The sequence below is a fragment of the Onychostruthus taczanowskii genome, unplaced genomic scaffold (genome assembly GCF_017590055.1).
Source record: "Onychostruthus taczanowskii isolate IOZ18803 unplaced genomic scaffold, ASM1759005v1 scaffold2, whole genome shotgun sequence".
Classification (NCBI taxonomy): Eukaryota; Metazoa; Chordata; class Aves; order Passeriformes; family Passeridae; genus Onychostruthus; species Onychostruthus taczanowskii.
In genome coordinates this window covers 26,874,898-26,891,715 of record NW_024499239.1, presented here as the reverse complement: position 1 = coordinate 26,891,715, position 16,818 = coordinate 26,874,898, and positions in this window count along the sequence as shown.

Below are 16,818 nucleotides of genomic sequence, written 5' to 3'. Positions count from 1 at the left end.
ATTCTGTAAGTATCCTTTCTGTATTCTTTGGTGGAGTATAGTATTCTTTAATATAATATAGTATCATAAAATAATAAATTAACCTTCTAAGAACATGGAGTCAGATTCATCATTCCTTCCTTCATCTAGGAACCCCACAAATACAATACTCCTCCACCAAACTCTGGGATGTGTGCTTAGTTTTTAGCTCATGACAAAATGTTCTGCTAAATAGGGATTGACTGCTGGGTCTGAGCCTGAGGATGTTGTTAAAGTAGTGGTGAGAGGAGAAGCAGTTAACATTATTTATTAAAAAGCTTTTAACGGCATTCCTTACAAAAAGCTGCTTAAGAAAGTCATCTGTCATGAGGTAAAGTTCTGCCTGGGGTTAAAAACTGGTAAAAAGATAAAAAAGGGTGAGACTTGATTGCCACATTTCATGGATAATTGTCAAAGGAATCCACAAAAGAATGAAACCCTGTAATGTTCCTACAGGGACACTGAGTAACCTGAAGTGTAACTTTGAACAGTCGGGTTTTTTTTACCAAAAGTCATTAAAAATTATATAGTTATGCTTTAAAAAACTATTGTATTTTAGCAAGGTGTAGTTTTAATGATCACCCTGAATATTTCAGTTATATTGTGGATCCCTTGCCTCAAAACCAAACTCCTTGGAGGATGGCTTCTACTTTCATATCTTTCAAAGTCCAGGCAGCATCAGCTGAGACAAATATCAACAAATACTGTTAATAATCTGGAAAAATGTCTTCAGCAGCTTTGGGTTTTTTTTTTTTTTTTTTTTTTTGTTTTTGGTTGGTTGGTTGGTTGGTTGGTTGGTTGGGTTTTTTTGGGGTTTTTTTTGTTTAGTTTGGTTTTGTTTTTGGTTTTTTGGTTCCAGGAAAAATGTGGTTTATGTGACATAATTTATATTGGCCAAGACTAAATAAGACTTTGGAGAATTCTAGATGGCCAGACTGAACTCTCTGCACAACATTCATGACAGATGAAATTCACTGCAGACAAATTTGAGGAGACACATGCTGGAAAGGACAATTCAGCTGCTCATATGCATAGCTGAGTTATAAATTAACTGTAATTATTCAAGAAAAAGATCTTGCTGTCACTGAAGACCAGTCCATGAAAACATCTGCTCAGTGCACAGCAGGGATCAAGTAGAAAACGAAATGCCAAGATATATTCAGAGAGGGTAAAGGTTTTAAGGCTGGGAATATCATAAAGCCAAGGCCTAAGTCAGAGGTGTGCAGACATCTTGAGCACTGTCATCTAATGTGAATTAATTTATTCTGAAGAGAAAGGATTCAGGAAAAAAAAAAAAAAAAAAAAAACCAAAACTGTGAGGGCAACATTGAAATAAGCAATGAAATATAGATAAATAGAAAATCTAGTTTCCCCCTCTCCTGCTGCACAAGTTATGGTGTTGGCCACTGTCCAAAAGATGAACTGATAGAAGTCAAATTCTGAGGGTTTTTAATATAATTAACATGTGCAAGATATTCCTGCAAACTCTCAGCTCAAGGGCTTAAACACTTTCAAAATAATTGTCAACATTCTAACTTAGAGATAGATAGGTGCCCTAAGAAGTGACACAACCAACCAAGTGACAGAAAAGGATGTTGGGAGGAAATGTCCCCTCTGGCCAGGTTATTGAATCTATTTCAAAGTCATTAAAGACTTCTGAGTGTTTTACACTGTGGGTTCTCCACTTTGCTTGCAATATTCCATCTCATATTGTAATACTCTAAGGATTTCTGGAATATTGCCAGATTTCTTCAACGTGTGCTGGACTGCTCAACCTGTCTGAATCAAGGATTCAGACTTCTTGTGAGAGAAAGCATCGAGCCAAAGTGTTGAAATAAAATGTTGAAATAAATGTTAAAATACAGCAAACTCAGAAAATAGAAGGAAAAGTAAAATTTAGACCAAAAGAATTGATAAATGAGATTCCAGCTCATATCCTTCAACAAGCCAAAAGTGTAAGAAAATAGTTCAGAGAGGAAAAAGAAATATTAGCCAGAAAGAGCTTTGGGAATTATTTCCCAACAAAAAAACATTTTAAAGATCTGAAACACAAAAATCTATTTTATGCTTCTCTATGCAGTTGATCATGCATTCCTTCAGGCAGGCAAATCCTATTGACTAAACAAGATTTATCTGCAGGGAGCAACAATGGGACCAAACCTGAGGAACCAAGCAGTTAATATCAGAGCAGGGCAGGAAGCAGCTCTTCTCTCTTGGCAAAAAAAAAAAGTGGGATTTGAAAAATAATGAAGGAAGGAAGGAAGGAAGGAAGGAAGGAAGGAAGGAAGGAAGGAAGGAAGGAAGGAAGGGTTTCAACATGTTCTGACAAAAAAATCTAAAACATTTCCAAACCATTTCAGGATCCCAACCCCTGGGTGGTTCAGACACTTTCTCAAGGGGACATTGTTGAAGCTCAGGTGCCTCTTGAGCTCCCTTTGTAAACTGGTACCAACAAAAAAGTGTAGAGCAAGGAAAGGAAGTGGTGTCACATGTTGCTTTCTTATGGCACCTAGACCACTCCAATTTATCTGTTTTGTTAGGAATACAAGATTCAGTGCCTCCTGTCTCTTTCCCACTGAGGTAATAGCTCTTTGAAGTAGGGGATGGTGGCTCTGTGTCCCTTATCCCCATCTCTTTTCAATTCTACAAGAAATTCTGCCTGCACCCAAACACCTTTTCTGAGAAAATTGATATCTAGTTTGCTTCAAGAAAAATAATAATTAAAAAAAATATGTTTTGATGAAACCACATTTCATCAAAGAAAAGGCAATTTCTTAGAAATGTCCCAAACACCCCTGGGTAATACTTTGTTTTCTTTCTTCAGAGAGACCTATCTTGCCTTGAAAATGTGCACACTACAGAAATACACTGCTGGCAGCTCTGCTTGCAGAAACTTAATCCCTCCTTGTCTACATGGAAGCTACTCCTGCACATGTAGCTAAGCAGTAGAGTTCTCTTTTGGTGCATTCAATGGTTACAAGACCATCTCCCTGCAAAAAGGGGCTGTGGCACCAATAAAACCTATTTTATATTGTTTATGTGGTGATAAAAATTTAAGCTACTCTGCTATCGCAGTTAAAATAGGACAAAATTAATTTGCAGGGGATAAGAACACTGTAAGAACCTCATTCTAACTTGTAGGATGCTCAATTATTTACTTCAATTGCTGTGGTGTTTATTTCCTATTTTTCCAGTAGCATCTAGAGGCTGTAATCTGGGTCAGCAGCCTCTTCATTTAAATATTGTTTGTACAGGTAGGTCCCTGTGGAAATATTGCAAGCACTGACACTGCTGTAGTTAAAGCAGAGCCATTTATCAGCTAAACTGCACTCACTGGTCTTTTGCATGCTCTTATTGCAAATACAAGGTAAAACAAGTAAACTGAAAGCAATTTATAAGAATAATTTTATTGTAATTGCAGGGAATGCCCCAACGAAGGCAGGAATGATGTATCTGACTTTATGTTCTTAGAAGGCTAATTTATTACTTTATAATATTATATTAATTAAAGAATACTGTACTATACTAACTAAAGAATACAGAAAAGATACTTACTTAATGCTAAAAAGATAATAATGAAAACTCATAACTCTTTCTAGAATCTCAGCATAGCTTGGTACTAATTGACTAAAGACTCAAAACAACTCATACCAGAATCCAATGAAACGATCACCTGTGGGCAAACAATCTCCAAACGCATTCCACATATGCAAAACAAAAGAAAAACAAAGGAAATAAAAATTGTTTTCCCTTTTCTCTGAAGCCTTTCAGCTTCCCAGGAGAAAATCCTGGGGGAAAGAATTTTCTCAAAGAATGTGAATACCACACACACTTTATTTTGTGCATGCAACAGACACAGAGCCTGGCTATGGGTGAATATCATCCTTGAAAAGATGAGGGGGTAAAGCCTTGAGCCCTCTGGGTTGCTCTTTCAGCTGCCCTTGCTCTGAGCAGAAAATCTGGCTTAGGATCTCCTGAGGTCTCTTCCAACCAGGGTGACTTTAAGGCCAGTGGCTGCTGTGGAGAGGAATTTCCATAACTCATGGGAATTCACCCACAGGTGGTTGTTTACCCAAGCCTCCAGTTCGATTTTTAGGGTAATTTTGTTATGCATCACTGAAAACTGCTACAAGTCAACTGTCTCCAGGGTGAACATTTGCCCAGACAGTTCAAGAAGCTGATTAATTCAAATAAACTTAATTGCATGACAGCCAAACATTACTTTCCAAGAGCCTCGGTAAGGCACAGCTTTCCCTATGGGCCTGGGTTTGCTGTTCACTTGTCAGTATATGGTATAATAAACAACATTTGGCAGCTGGTGGCATCTAAAAATAATTTTTAAAATCACTTTTCTGATTTTTTTTCCTCTGAAATTTTGCATATTTCTTTTGCCTAACTTCCATCCATCCATCCTGTGTGATATCTTTGAGCTCAAGTATGAGTGAAGAAGTCACCAGCAAAATCCTGCACTCCAAGCAGGGCTTCCCTCATCCCTACACACAGTGAGTCCTTAAGAGGGAATATTAATGAATATTAATATTAATATTAAGAGGGAATATTAATGAGCACCAGGACACAGGCAGTCTGGGCTTTGCTCTGTAAGGACAATTTCAAAATTATATGGCTGGCAAACTGCTCTCCTCCTCCTATTTTGATAATATATGAGCCAAAAAACTATAAGGACTGTATTTTAACCTTTGCACCCTTTCTCCTCCTGGTCTCTGATGAGGTCCTGGAGATGTTTCTGTGCCCTCTGGTTTATTAATGTGACAAACCAGAAAACTGTCACTAATTATGCAAATAACACCCTTCAATGCTGGTTTTGTGGGACTCATTTCCCATTGCCTTTTGCCACAGAGAAAGGAGAGGGAAGAAAGAAGGAAGGAAATAAGGGAGGCTGCAAATCAGTTTATGGCTGGAGATTTCTTGATTGTAATCACATTTTTTTTCACCCTAAACTCTTGGAAATCCTCATTGCTACTGTAAGTATTTAAATAAAGCGAACAGTAAATTTGAATGACGTCCTTATGTATTGTTCTATCCAGCTGTGAGGTTTGCGGGTGGGGAAAATGATTTACTTTTATTCATTAATCACTATAACTTAGTCCTGTTACCTTGTTGTGTTGCCAATAAATATAGTAAAAAATATGTGTATAAAGTAAAGTTATATAGGTTATAGTAAGAGTAAACATGTTCCTTAAACTCTTCAATAAAAGCCTTTTTTATCTTCCTTTCTGATCAAGGGTGCAAGATAAATTGCATTGATTTTGAAAATAACCTTCACACCTTTGGCTTTAATTTCAAGATGACAAACTCAGGCATCCACGTGGCATTCACATTCCCTTGAAAAATCCCTTTGCCCAGGATTTTTCTCCTGGGAAGCTGAGAACCCTCAGAGAAAAAGGAAAACAATTCTTATCTCATTTGCTTCTCCTGAGTTGTGCTCTCATGTGGAATGTGTTTGGAGATTGTTTACCCACAGGTGATTGTTTCACTGGATTCTGCTGTGAGTTGTTTTCACTCTTTGGCCAATCAGGGCCAGGCTGTGTCAGACTCTGGAGAGAGTCACGAGTTTTCATTATCAGCTTTTTAGCATTCTGTAAGTATCCTTTCTGTATGCTTTAGTATGGTTTAGTATTCTTTAATATAATGTAATATCATAAAATAATAAATTAGCCTTCTGAGAGTCAGATGCATCATTCCTCCCTGCCATGGGGTGCCCAGCAAATACAATACATCCATTTGTACATGTCTCAGTTCTTGCTCTTGAGATGTGACATCCACTGAGCTGCCACACAGCCGTGAAGGGGTTAGGGAAAGCATTCCCTGCTCCAGGAGGCATCCAGAGCTGGCACAAGAGCTGCCTATTGAAAAGGGAATTGTCCTTCACTCTCTGTCTTGATTCAGCTTCCGTGAACCAAGGAACCCCTTCTCCATCTGAATCCACCTTCACCTCCCATCTCCTGAAATCCTGTCTGGCAAACCCTAGATGGTTCTCATTGTGGGATCCAGTCACGGAGGTAGAGGACAAACTTGTTTTGAGGACAATTTGAGGAAAATTTGAGGACAAACTGAGTGTGTTTTAACTGTCTCTGAAAATGACTGATTTAATCATGTCCTTAAAGGATATAGTGATGAAGTGTCATCATCTTCTCTGCTCTCATACCAAGCTATCTTTAGTTGGCAGATTTTTCTACTTCTAGACCTATTTTCTTAAGAGAAAAGAGCTGATGATTATTATTAGCTGGAACTAGATAATCTTTAAGTCCCTTCCAATCCAAGCTATGATTCTGTGATTCTATCCATGGTCTGTCTGTGTAGGATGTGTCACCATCCTCACATGACATCATTCTAAAATAAAAAAATCCTTTCCCCCACCTCTATTTCCATCTAAGTGGTGACTCAGGCATTATTTGCAAACTGAACCACCCTCCAGGCTTTAAATGTAGCCAGCCTGCAGCATGAGGAGCACAAATGAGCAATTTTGTGGAATCCTCCTCAAAGCACCATGAAATTTCCCTCTGACCACCCCGTGATGCAGACAGGGGACAGGTCCCACGTGTCCCCAAATCATTTCCACTGACCCACTAAATCAAATCACATGCAAGGGCGAGGCACGGCCGCAACATGACACAATGCACTAGCAAAGTGACTTTTTTGAAAAGAGAGCTTTCCAAAATGTTTGTGAGAGCAGTCCCATTGAGACTGTTCTGGCATGCTTACAGCGTCCCTGGGCAGCTTTTGTTTTGTGCCCATATTGTGATAAACATCAGTGCATCCACCTGAACCTTCTTGAACAAAACACAGAGATTTCAGCAACAAACCGCTCAGCCTTCCATTTGTGGGAACATCCAAAATCTTTCTCCCCAATTTGTCCAACTCTGCTGCACAATGCTGCAATTAATTCTGCTCATATCAAAGGACTCCAATAGAACCACTTAGGAATAAGTGTATATGGTCATTGTTTATTCTGTGTACTTCTCGGAACCACTTTTCTGAGACAAAAATAAATCTGATTTCTTACCTTATATTTCTGAAACAAGGCATTATGTTGGCTTGTATTTTCAGGGCAGTGTTAAATTGATAATTTTGAGCCTCCTATAGTTGGAAAAAAATGAGAAAATGGGAACCTTTGCCCCTTGAAAGATAGAACATGATTAATACAAAGCAGTTTGGTGTTACATTGCAATCTGATTTAATGATATGCCAGCACTGCCCTGGTGAACCTGACACAGAACAGAGTCTAATGCAATGTGAGTTTCCCTCAGCAGAGGAAATGTTAAACAAATGGACAGCAAAATCTACCAATCACTTGAGCATGGCAAATGGGCAAAGTGATTGTGCCCCACACACTGCACAGAAGAGGAGGTGTTGCCCATTGAAAAACATCTGGGGGTTATTCTACACTGTGGGGGTTGTTCTGAATCCTGTTTTAGCCATTTTAAATGGGTAAACCATTTTAAAAATGGTTTTACCCATTTTAAATGGGAGTTTGGTTCTCTCTAAACCCCATTCCTATCTCACTGTCATGTTCTGGCTTTTCTGGCCAGTTCAGCCTTAGGGCCTCAGGGCTACTAATAAAAAGTCAGAACAATCCATCCAGCACACCCAGCCCTTGCAGGGAGAGTGTACAAACATTTAACCTATCCTTGCATAAAAGGAGGCTCTGAAATTGCTTCCTTCTCTTTGGAAACTGTGATTGGAGTTCACTGCTGTCTTTTCAAAGTGACACTCAGCACCTTTCATGTCATTTGGTGGTGGATGGAGAGCTCAGCATGAAAGCAGGAGGCTCAGCTCCCCTCCTTTTTCATTCTGAAAGGGTTTCAGCCCACTTATTTCACCTTGCCGAAGAGAAATTTGATCTTTTTCCACTTTGGGCTATCCTGGGTACTTTATACTTCACTTCTTAATGCTACTATTTGATGCATGTGTACAGGAGGGAAAAATGGCATAAATATGTCTCTCTGTAGCCTGATGCTTCAGCATGGGGAGGTCTCTGGTTTTCCAGAGTTGCTTCCTGGACAGTTCCTGTAATTTAGCAGTCACAGAATGTGCTTAAGCTGTCCAGGTAAGATGGAGAGAATGCAGAATTACCTTTTTCTCTTATCTGTCAGCAAAAATTGGCAGTAACCTGGCTTTTTTTTATATTATGGGGTTTCTTGGTCCCCTGATTTGTTCTTTGGCTGGAAAGAGCAGCAGCTTCAAAACAGCCCAATGGCAAATACCTCACCTAAACTATTCCTTCGTGACCCCATAAATGATGCCTGTGTGTCAGGGGCTGAACATTTTCTCGTTCTCTTGGAAGAGATGAAGGCTCTCAGGCTGAGGATGGATTTCAGAGCAGCACTCACACCTCAAGGATGAATGTACCATTCCCTAAGTCACTGCAGTTTAAGGTGGAGTGTCAGCATGATATTTTATGAAAATCCCTTTGCCAGGATTTTTTCTCCTGAGAAGCTGAGAAGCCTCAGAGGAAAAGAAAAACAATAATTACCTGCTGCTGTGGAATGCCACAGGTGCATCTTTCATTGGTCCATGTGGATTGTTTTTACTTGATGACCAGTGATGGTCCAGCTGTGTCAGACTCTCTGTCTGTCATGAGTTTTTATTATTCATTCCTTTCCATTCCTTTCCAGCCTCTGACGAAATCCTTTCTTCTATTCTTTTTAGTATAGATTTAGTATAGCATAATTAATATAATACAATATAATATAATATAATATAATATAATATAATATAATATAATATAAATCAGCCTTCTGAAACATGGAGTCAAGATTCTCATCTCTTCCCTTGTCCTGGGGACTCTCAAACACAATCACAGTGGAGATCACAGTCATGTCTATCCTTGGGACTCCATCACATCCCTTCACTCTATTCCAGCTTAAATCAAAACCAGGTGTTAAAATTCTTGTTACAGGACAGGTGGATCTGTACCAGAAAAGCATTTTTGAGATGCTTTTAAGCAGTTAATAACTGTATGCATTGTGTGAATCATAATTTATGAGCTGTGTTCTTTAATTTCACACAGATTCTGAGCTTCTATCCTTTTTAAGGACCTTCTCTCCATCATCTACATCAGGAATCAGCAGCAGCAGCATCTCAGCTCCTGTGCCAGTCACTGAATATTGGATGTGGGCTTTGCCACAGTGAGCAATTAGCTGGAATGCCTGGAGTGGAGAGGCCTTCAATGCCATCCCTGTGGTGTGTCTGTGATTTTCCTCCTCCTGTGCATATTTAAGACTCACTGATTTTCTTTTTATCTGCAAGCCACATCAAGCTCCAACTGATGCTTGTGGCTTTAAATACCTGTAAAAAGGCATTTTATTTTGCCTTTTGTATTCTGACAGCTGCCATAGAGGGTTTATTATTTCTTCATGAATACATTTGTTCTTTTGCCTTGTATATCCCAGGATTGTTAAAAATTAGGAAATCAGAAGTATTGGTTTTATTTGGATAATCTTAATATCATACAAGCATCAGATTTTGTCTGACCTCAATTCCTTTCCTTCCTGCATTACATAACCTGGCAACTCAGACTTCTGATTAATTCTTTGTAATTCCTCAAATGTGTCAGAACATCCATGTTACAATCATTTGACATATCTAAGTGTAACAGGTGAAACCACAGGAAAAATATTCTCCTAAAAATTAAAATGGTTTCCATTTTGCTATGTGGAATAAATACACCCCTTTTTTTTGACTTCTCACCTCCTCATGTGTTTGCAGTGCCATGAATTTTAATGTAATAAAACAGCCTTGTATTTGCACTAAAAATATTTGCATTAAAAATATAGGCCACATTGCAAAAGTCAATAATTTCAAAGTGTATTTTTTCTTCCCCTCAGAAGAGTTTTTGGGTTTGTTTTAAACCAGCCATTTTTCAACAAAGATGTTATATTCACAAGGAAATATAAAAGCATACAAGCCCAGCCTGGTTTAAAGCTTTTGGGACATCTAAGCTTCTCTTAACATTTTGTAACATCGTTTTTTAGGAGGGAGAGTCAGTCTGGGGGTTTTTGCCATTTTTCTTTTTTTTCCCTATGCTTTATTTCAGCTGGTTTTGGTCTTATTTTTCAGAGAGGCCTCATCATGCTGGGCAGAAGTGATAACAGGCTGATGAACATTGGACAGGCTCAGGGGAAACTGAGAAAAAAGGAAGTTCTTGAAGTGTGTGAGGTTTTGCCCTGGCTTTTTTTTTTTAAAAAAAAATTATTTTATTTTTTTTGTTCTGTGGAGAAGAGCTTTCAGATGAGGAAAAACTAGCAGCGATCCAGAAACATGTAGCTGTGTCCCTCTGGAAACTGGGAACCGCTGATTGCTACAAACCTGTTTAAGGCTGGGAAATCTGCAGCTGGCAGAGGCAGCCCCCGAGGCTCAAGGGGACCAAGGGACCACATCCAGGTGTCACTCAGCCCCTCTCCCTCACTGTGATTTACCCTGGAAATCAACCCCCTAAAATCAGCTTCATATGGAGATCAGGGAATGAGGGGCTGAAGAAGAGCAGCAAAAATTTAACATTGCACCCGAAGGGAGCTGGACACGACATAAAGAAAAACCTCGAATAAATTGGTGTGGACTCAAATTCGTTTGTACAACAACACAAAACCCCATTTTCCATTATGACTGCCCATCCCCCAGCTCTCCAAATGCTGCAAGGTTGAAGTGTGGAGGGTTTGGTGGAGAGGAACAGCTTTCAGCTGCTGGTGGGCTATTGTATTGCTGGCAACCCCCATGGCAGGGGGCAATGATGCATCTGACTCCATATCCTCAGAAGGATAATTTATTACTTTAGGATACTATATTATATTAAAGAACACAGAAAGGATACTTACAGAAGGCTAAAAAGATAATAATGAAAACTCATGACTCTTTCCAAAGTCTGACAGCCTGGCCTTGATTGACCAAAGAGTGAAAACAACTCACAGCAGAATCCAGTGAAACAATCACCTGTGGGTGAACAATCTCCAAACACATTCCACATGAGCACAACACAGGAGAAGCAAATGAGATAAGAATTGTTTTCCTTTTCTCTGAGGGTTCTTGCTGCCTTTCAGCTTCCCAGGAGAAAAACCCTGGGTGAAGGAATTTTTCTGGAGAACGTGAATGCTACAGTGGGCGAGCTGCAGCCCAGAGCCTCCCATGGGAACGTGATGTGTGGATAAACCAAGGAGAGGATAATGAAGCAAAAGGCACTGACCACAGGATGCTAATGTGAGCTGCTGCCATGGTGAGTGCTCCACACTGCCCATTCCCTGGGCTGTCTCACCACTGACTCCAGAGCTTTGGTGAGAAAAAAGCACTTTTTAAAAATTATTGTGCTTGCTCTGAGTGCAAAATGCTTGGAGTTTCAATGAATCAAAGGCAAAGAATTCAGCTTATCCCAGACATGGAGATTTCAATCCTTCAGAGAGATGAAACAGCACTAATGCTGAGTGGCTGTGTGCACTTCCAGTAATTACTAAAGAATAAAGTCTGATATCAGTGGTATAGAAATGTTAGGTTATGTAAAGCTTGCCTTGAATGAAGGGAATTTCGGGAAGAGAAGGATGTGCATTCACGGCTTCATTTTCATTTGAAAAATATTACTACTGGTAATGTAAATATGCTGTCTCTTCATTAAATAAAATTAAAAAAAGTGCCATTTCCCTGGAAAGATTTAAAAAAACCCCACTTTTCCTGTCAAGCCTGGCCATTTTCAGATTCTACAATTCTGAATTTAAATCAGGGAACTTGGACTCTGAATTCTTTTTCTTGCCTTATCATAAAAACACTTCTATGTTTCCTTCACTGAATCATTAAATCTGTAAAAATCTAGAAAAAACCTCCTGGCTCTGGATGCCATAAACACTGACAAGTCTGCCAGTTTCCAAAGGTGCTCAATGCCAACAAACTGATTGAAATCAGTAAAGCCTGAAGATATTCATAACCCAGTAAAGACAACGTGTGCCCAAAACCTGAGACAGTCACAGATAACAGGGAAATGTGAAAATGGATTCCTACACATGCAATTCTGCCTTGAGTAGAAGTGAACCAGGAGAGGTTTATATTGGGTACTGGGGAACATTTCTTCACAGAAAGAGTTTTTAAGCCCTGGCACAGAGTGTCTAAGGGAGTGGTGGAGTTCCCATCCCTGGAGGGATTTAAAAGCTGTGTGGATGTGGCACTTGGGGACAGGAGTTAGGGGTGTGTCACATTCACACTCTCTGGAAAATCCCTTTGCCCAGGATTTTTCTCCTGCGAAGCTGAGAAGCCTCAGAGAAAAGGAAAACAATTCTTATCTCATTTGCTTCTCCTGTGTTGTGCTCATGTGGAATGTGTTTGGAGATTGTTTACCCACAGGTGATTGTTTCACTGCATTCTGCTGTGAGTTGTTTTCACTTTTTGGTCAATCAGGGCCAAATTAATTCGGGACTCTAGAGAGAGACATGAGTTTTCATTATTATCTTTTTAGCCTTTGGTCTGTATCCTTTCTGTATTCTTTAGTATAGTATGGTATTCTTTTATATAATATAGTATAATAAAGTAACAAATTATCCTTCTGAGAACATGGAGTCAGATGCGTCATTGCTCCCTGCCACAGGGGTGCCTGCAAATACAACAGGGGTGGCCTTAGAAGTGCTGGGGGAATGGTTGAGCTGTATGATCCTAGGGGGATTTTCCAACCTAAATCATTCTGTGATTCTACAGAGAAGAAAGGGCTGAATTGGATGAGATGTCCTAACCAATGATTAATTCAGTATCCACCCAAAATGTCACCAATATTGTGGGTATCTTTTCATTACTGCAAATATTTGGCACTCTGGCAAGCTCCTTTCAAGCATTTTTAATTCTCTTTGCATCCTCTGGATCTGGGGATCATCGCCACCTTCTGCATGGAGAATCAAGGTTTGAAAAGGTGAGACTGTGAGCCAGAAATAGATTTGGGCTGCCTGACATCTGCCTTCCTCATGGGACTGGAATAATAGATTAGCATCATGGAGGGATTCCTTGCTGCTGCTTTATTTGTGCCTCTGCAGAGGTTTTTCTGCTGTCTCCCTGTCACTCAGCAGTGCTCAGGCATAAATTCTTCTCTGTGCCATTGCCAAGAGAGGAGCCTCTCAACACTTGGAGGTGTGAAAGTGGTGAGTGCAGTTTATTTGAGTGCATGGCAGGGGACCAGGCAGGTGGGTGGTTTGGCTGGACCAAGAAGCTGACAAACACACAGGGTGAGATGTCTTAGGAGGAAAATAGCTCTGAATCCTTCCTGTGTCAGGTTGATCCTTTTGGTTAAAAGTAGAAGATGTCCCTGCCCATAGCAGGGACATAAAATGATATTTAAAGTCCATTCCACCCAAGCCATTCTGTGATTCTATGGTTAAATATGAAATTTTAAACCATCTTTCCCCACCACCAGCACACACAGATGCAGAACAAAATTGAGAATTTTTCCACTATTTGTTACAAGAAAGAGAAATCCTGTAGCAGGATGGTGTTTCCTTCTTTCTTTAATTCCTCTGATTGTTAGATTTAGTCATTCCCTTATGACACCAGGGATGCTTTTTGAAGATGCCCATGACAGGCATTAAAGAGTTTATTATTTTCTCTTCTTCACATTGCAAGGAGTAGTAGAGAAGATGCCCAGAATGCCATAAAATCACAGTGGTTTGAATTTTTTAAAAAAAGCAATATAAGAAAAATAGTGATTAAAAAAAGCCTACAACAAGAAGAAAACCTGCAACAAAACAATAAAAAAAAGGCAGAAAGCAGGTCTCCTGCATGAATTACAAATTCAAGATGCCCAAAAGTGAGAGGGGAAATGACTCACCCCAAGGTCACACAACAGCTTGGGAGCAATAGCAGTGAAAAAATGCAAAAATCCCAGTTCGTTGCCTTAGAGAGAGGGACCCCCAGCATTCCTGAGAATCTCTGGAAGCAGCTGGACAATGAAAGTGACTCTCCCTGCCTGTTTCCTTGGAGATGGAGAGCAATGTTTGCAGCAGCAAGCCTGAGAGAAGTTTCCTCCTTGTAAAGGGAGCCTGGTATCATCCTGCCCTCAGCCTGCTCGGATCCATGTGAGCCAAAAACCTGTAGTGCACAAAAAGATCTTCTTAAAACTGATGTGTAGGACATGGGGATGGGGGAGAGCTTATTTCAGAGCAGGATGTAGGAAATACAAACCTAAAGCTGACTCTTCCCTGTACTTCCAAGCTGCAGGGAATGAGGTACATTGAATATGTAGGAGCCTGGAAAAGGAAGGAGTTTGCCAAGTTACATAATCCACTTGGATGTTCTTGCTCTAACTGCTGACCTGGATCAAATCTGCCGCCAACTTGCTTGTGCAGAAGTCAGCAGCTGGTTCCTGTACTGGCCTGGGACAGGTTCTGTTCATAACCTGCATTTTCCAGTGGAAATCTTACTAGAGAACTCAGAGGAAAAACATCCTTCTGCAGATTACATATACAGAGCTATCCACTAGAGCTAAAAATACTCCTTCTCATGCACCTCCGTGTAGTTTTGTGACTTCTGGCACTTTGTGCAAGTGTCTGTGCTTGTTCCAGGGTGTCCTGTGGAGGAGTTTGTGTCTTCTGACATGCAGGAGTGGCAGGGAGGGATGTGAGACTTCGCAGGGCGGGTTAACGCGCTGCCAGACGCCAGGACTGGGGCTGTGAGCACAGACACCTCTGCCACACTCCCCTCTGAAGAGATTCTTCCCCAACTCCAGGGTGCTGTGGCCCTGCACTCAGAAAAGCTTTTATAAAGCATTGCCTGGCAGATTTGTGTTGTGTGCTGGTATCACTTTGCACTAAGCCAGATTTATGGCTCAGCCCGAGAGCAGCCTCCCAGTTTATCTGAGCTGCCGGGTAACGGGACCCGTCTGTTTTACAGCAGCACCCTTTGGCTCTTTCATTTTGATCTACTTTTTCTTTATTTGCTTTATCATAGAATCTTATCATTTTAAGGAATTATAAAATGGTTTGAATTGGAAGGAGCCACAAAGCTCATCTCATTCCAACTCTCTGCCTTGGGTAGGGACAATTTCCACTATCCCTGATTGCTCCAAACCCCATCCTACCTGGCCTTGGACACTTCCAGGCATCCAGGGGCAGCCACAGCTTCTCTGGGCACCCTGTGCCAGGGCCTCATCACCCTCACAGGGAATGAGTTTTTCCTAATATCCCATCTAACTCTGCCCTCTGTTAATTGGAAGCTATTCCCCCTTGTCCCGTCCCTCCACCCTTGTCCCAAGTCCTTCTCAACACTCTTGCACTCTGTTTAGGTACTGAAAGGCCAAATCAATTATTTTCTATTAATTTTCATTTGCAAGAATAGATGTTTGTGAAGTCACTGTTCTGGCAGACTGGTCTAATTCTTCTCTGGTGTGAAATATTCACGCTTTGAAATGCTGGAAATCTGTGATTTCTCCACCTTCCCACTACCTCCACAACTCAATTTCTTTCAGTGACCTCAGCTGTAGCAGCAACACTATTTTAACATCTTTGCATTGAAGTCAAAGTCATTCCTCATGCTTGCAGGCAGTCATAACAAGCCCAAAGAATCATTGTTGTAGATCAAAGGGCAAATGAATTTATGACAGCCAATTAAGGCACAATTAATAATTAAATGGTGATGTGAATTCCTAACATGAATATTGTTTTTTTCTAGCAAGAATGCTGGCATCTGACTCCACATCTCAGTGGAGTCTGTGGCTAAGTATTAAATAACACAGCACACAAACAGAGTGGTGTCACTCCAACAGAGTTAATGAAATATTACACTGGAATCTGCTCCATGTTGCTCAGCTTCCAAATAAAGTGCAGAGATTTTAAGAGAATACATTAGATGTGAAAAATAAGTAACATATTTATGCCTTGCTTTCAGTTTTGCTGCAGGCCCTGTCTCTGCTGAACCTCTGCTGGATGAAGGTTTGGTATAAACTTGCCGAAGGGTCATAAATTAAACAAAAAAAGAAAAAAGAGGGAAAGTAGGAAGCTGCAATATGGTTAGACTTCCCTTCCTCAAGCTTTTAAGAGAGGAAGGGATATCTGCTCCATCCCTGGGATTGTCCAAGGCCAGGCTGGATCATCCTTGGTTTGGAGTAACCTGGGATAGTGGAACGTGACACTGCCCATGGCAAAGGCTGGAAATAATGGGCTTTAAAGTCCTTCCTACCCAAACTATTCCATGATACATCCAAGACAGAAGTTACAGGTGGTTTCTGGCTCTCACAGGAGGAGGGAGGAAGGAGATAATCTGGGTTATAAAGCACAGCAAAGCTCCTGCAGCCCCAAGGAAAATGTGAACATTCCTGTTGCTGTAGTTGGGTCCCTGGACACGAATGAGTACAGAAGGCCCCAGTAAAGGATTTGGGCAACATCCTCTACCTGAGCTTTTCTCATGGCAGATGTGGTGATTGACCCTGGCTGGACACCAGGCACTCACCAAAGCCACTCTGCCACTGTCCTGCACAGCTGGACAGGGGACAGAAAATCCAACAAAGGGTTCATGGGTCAAGATAAGCACAGAGGGAGATCCCCCACCAAATACCATCACAGGGAAAGCAAATTCAACTTCTGCACTGACCTGGGGGCTGCAGGGCTGTTCCTCCTGGAACTGGCTCCATAGACATTGCAGCAGATTCCCACAGAAGCCACCCCTGTATCCCATTCACCACCACAACCTGGCCATGCAAAACCAATCCAGCAGGGAAACATCTACCACGGACAGGGGTTTGGTTGTTTATTCTTCCTCAAAGCCTCACAGTTCAGAGGATCTGCTGTTATTTTATTAGTCCTCTCCACCCTGTTATTTTTTTAACAG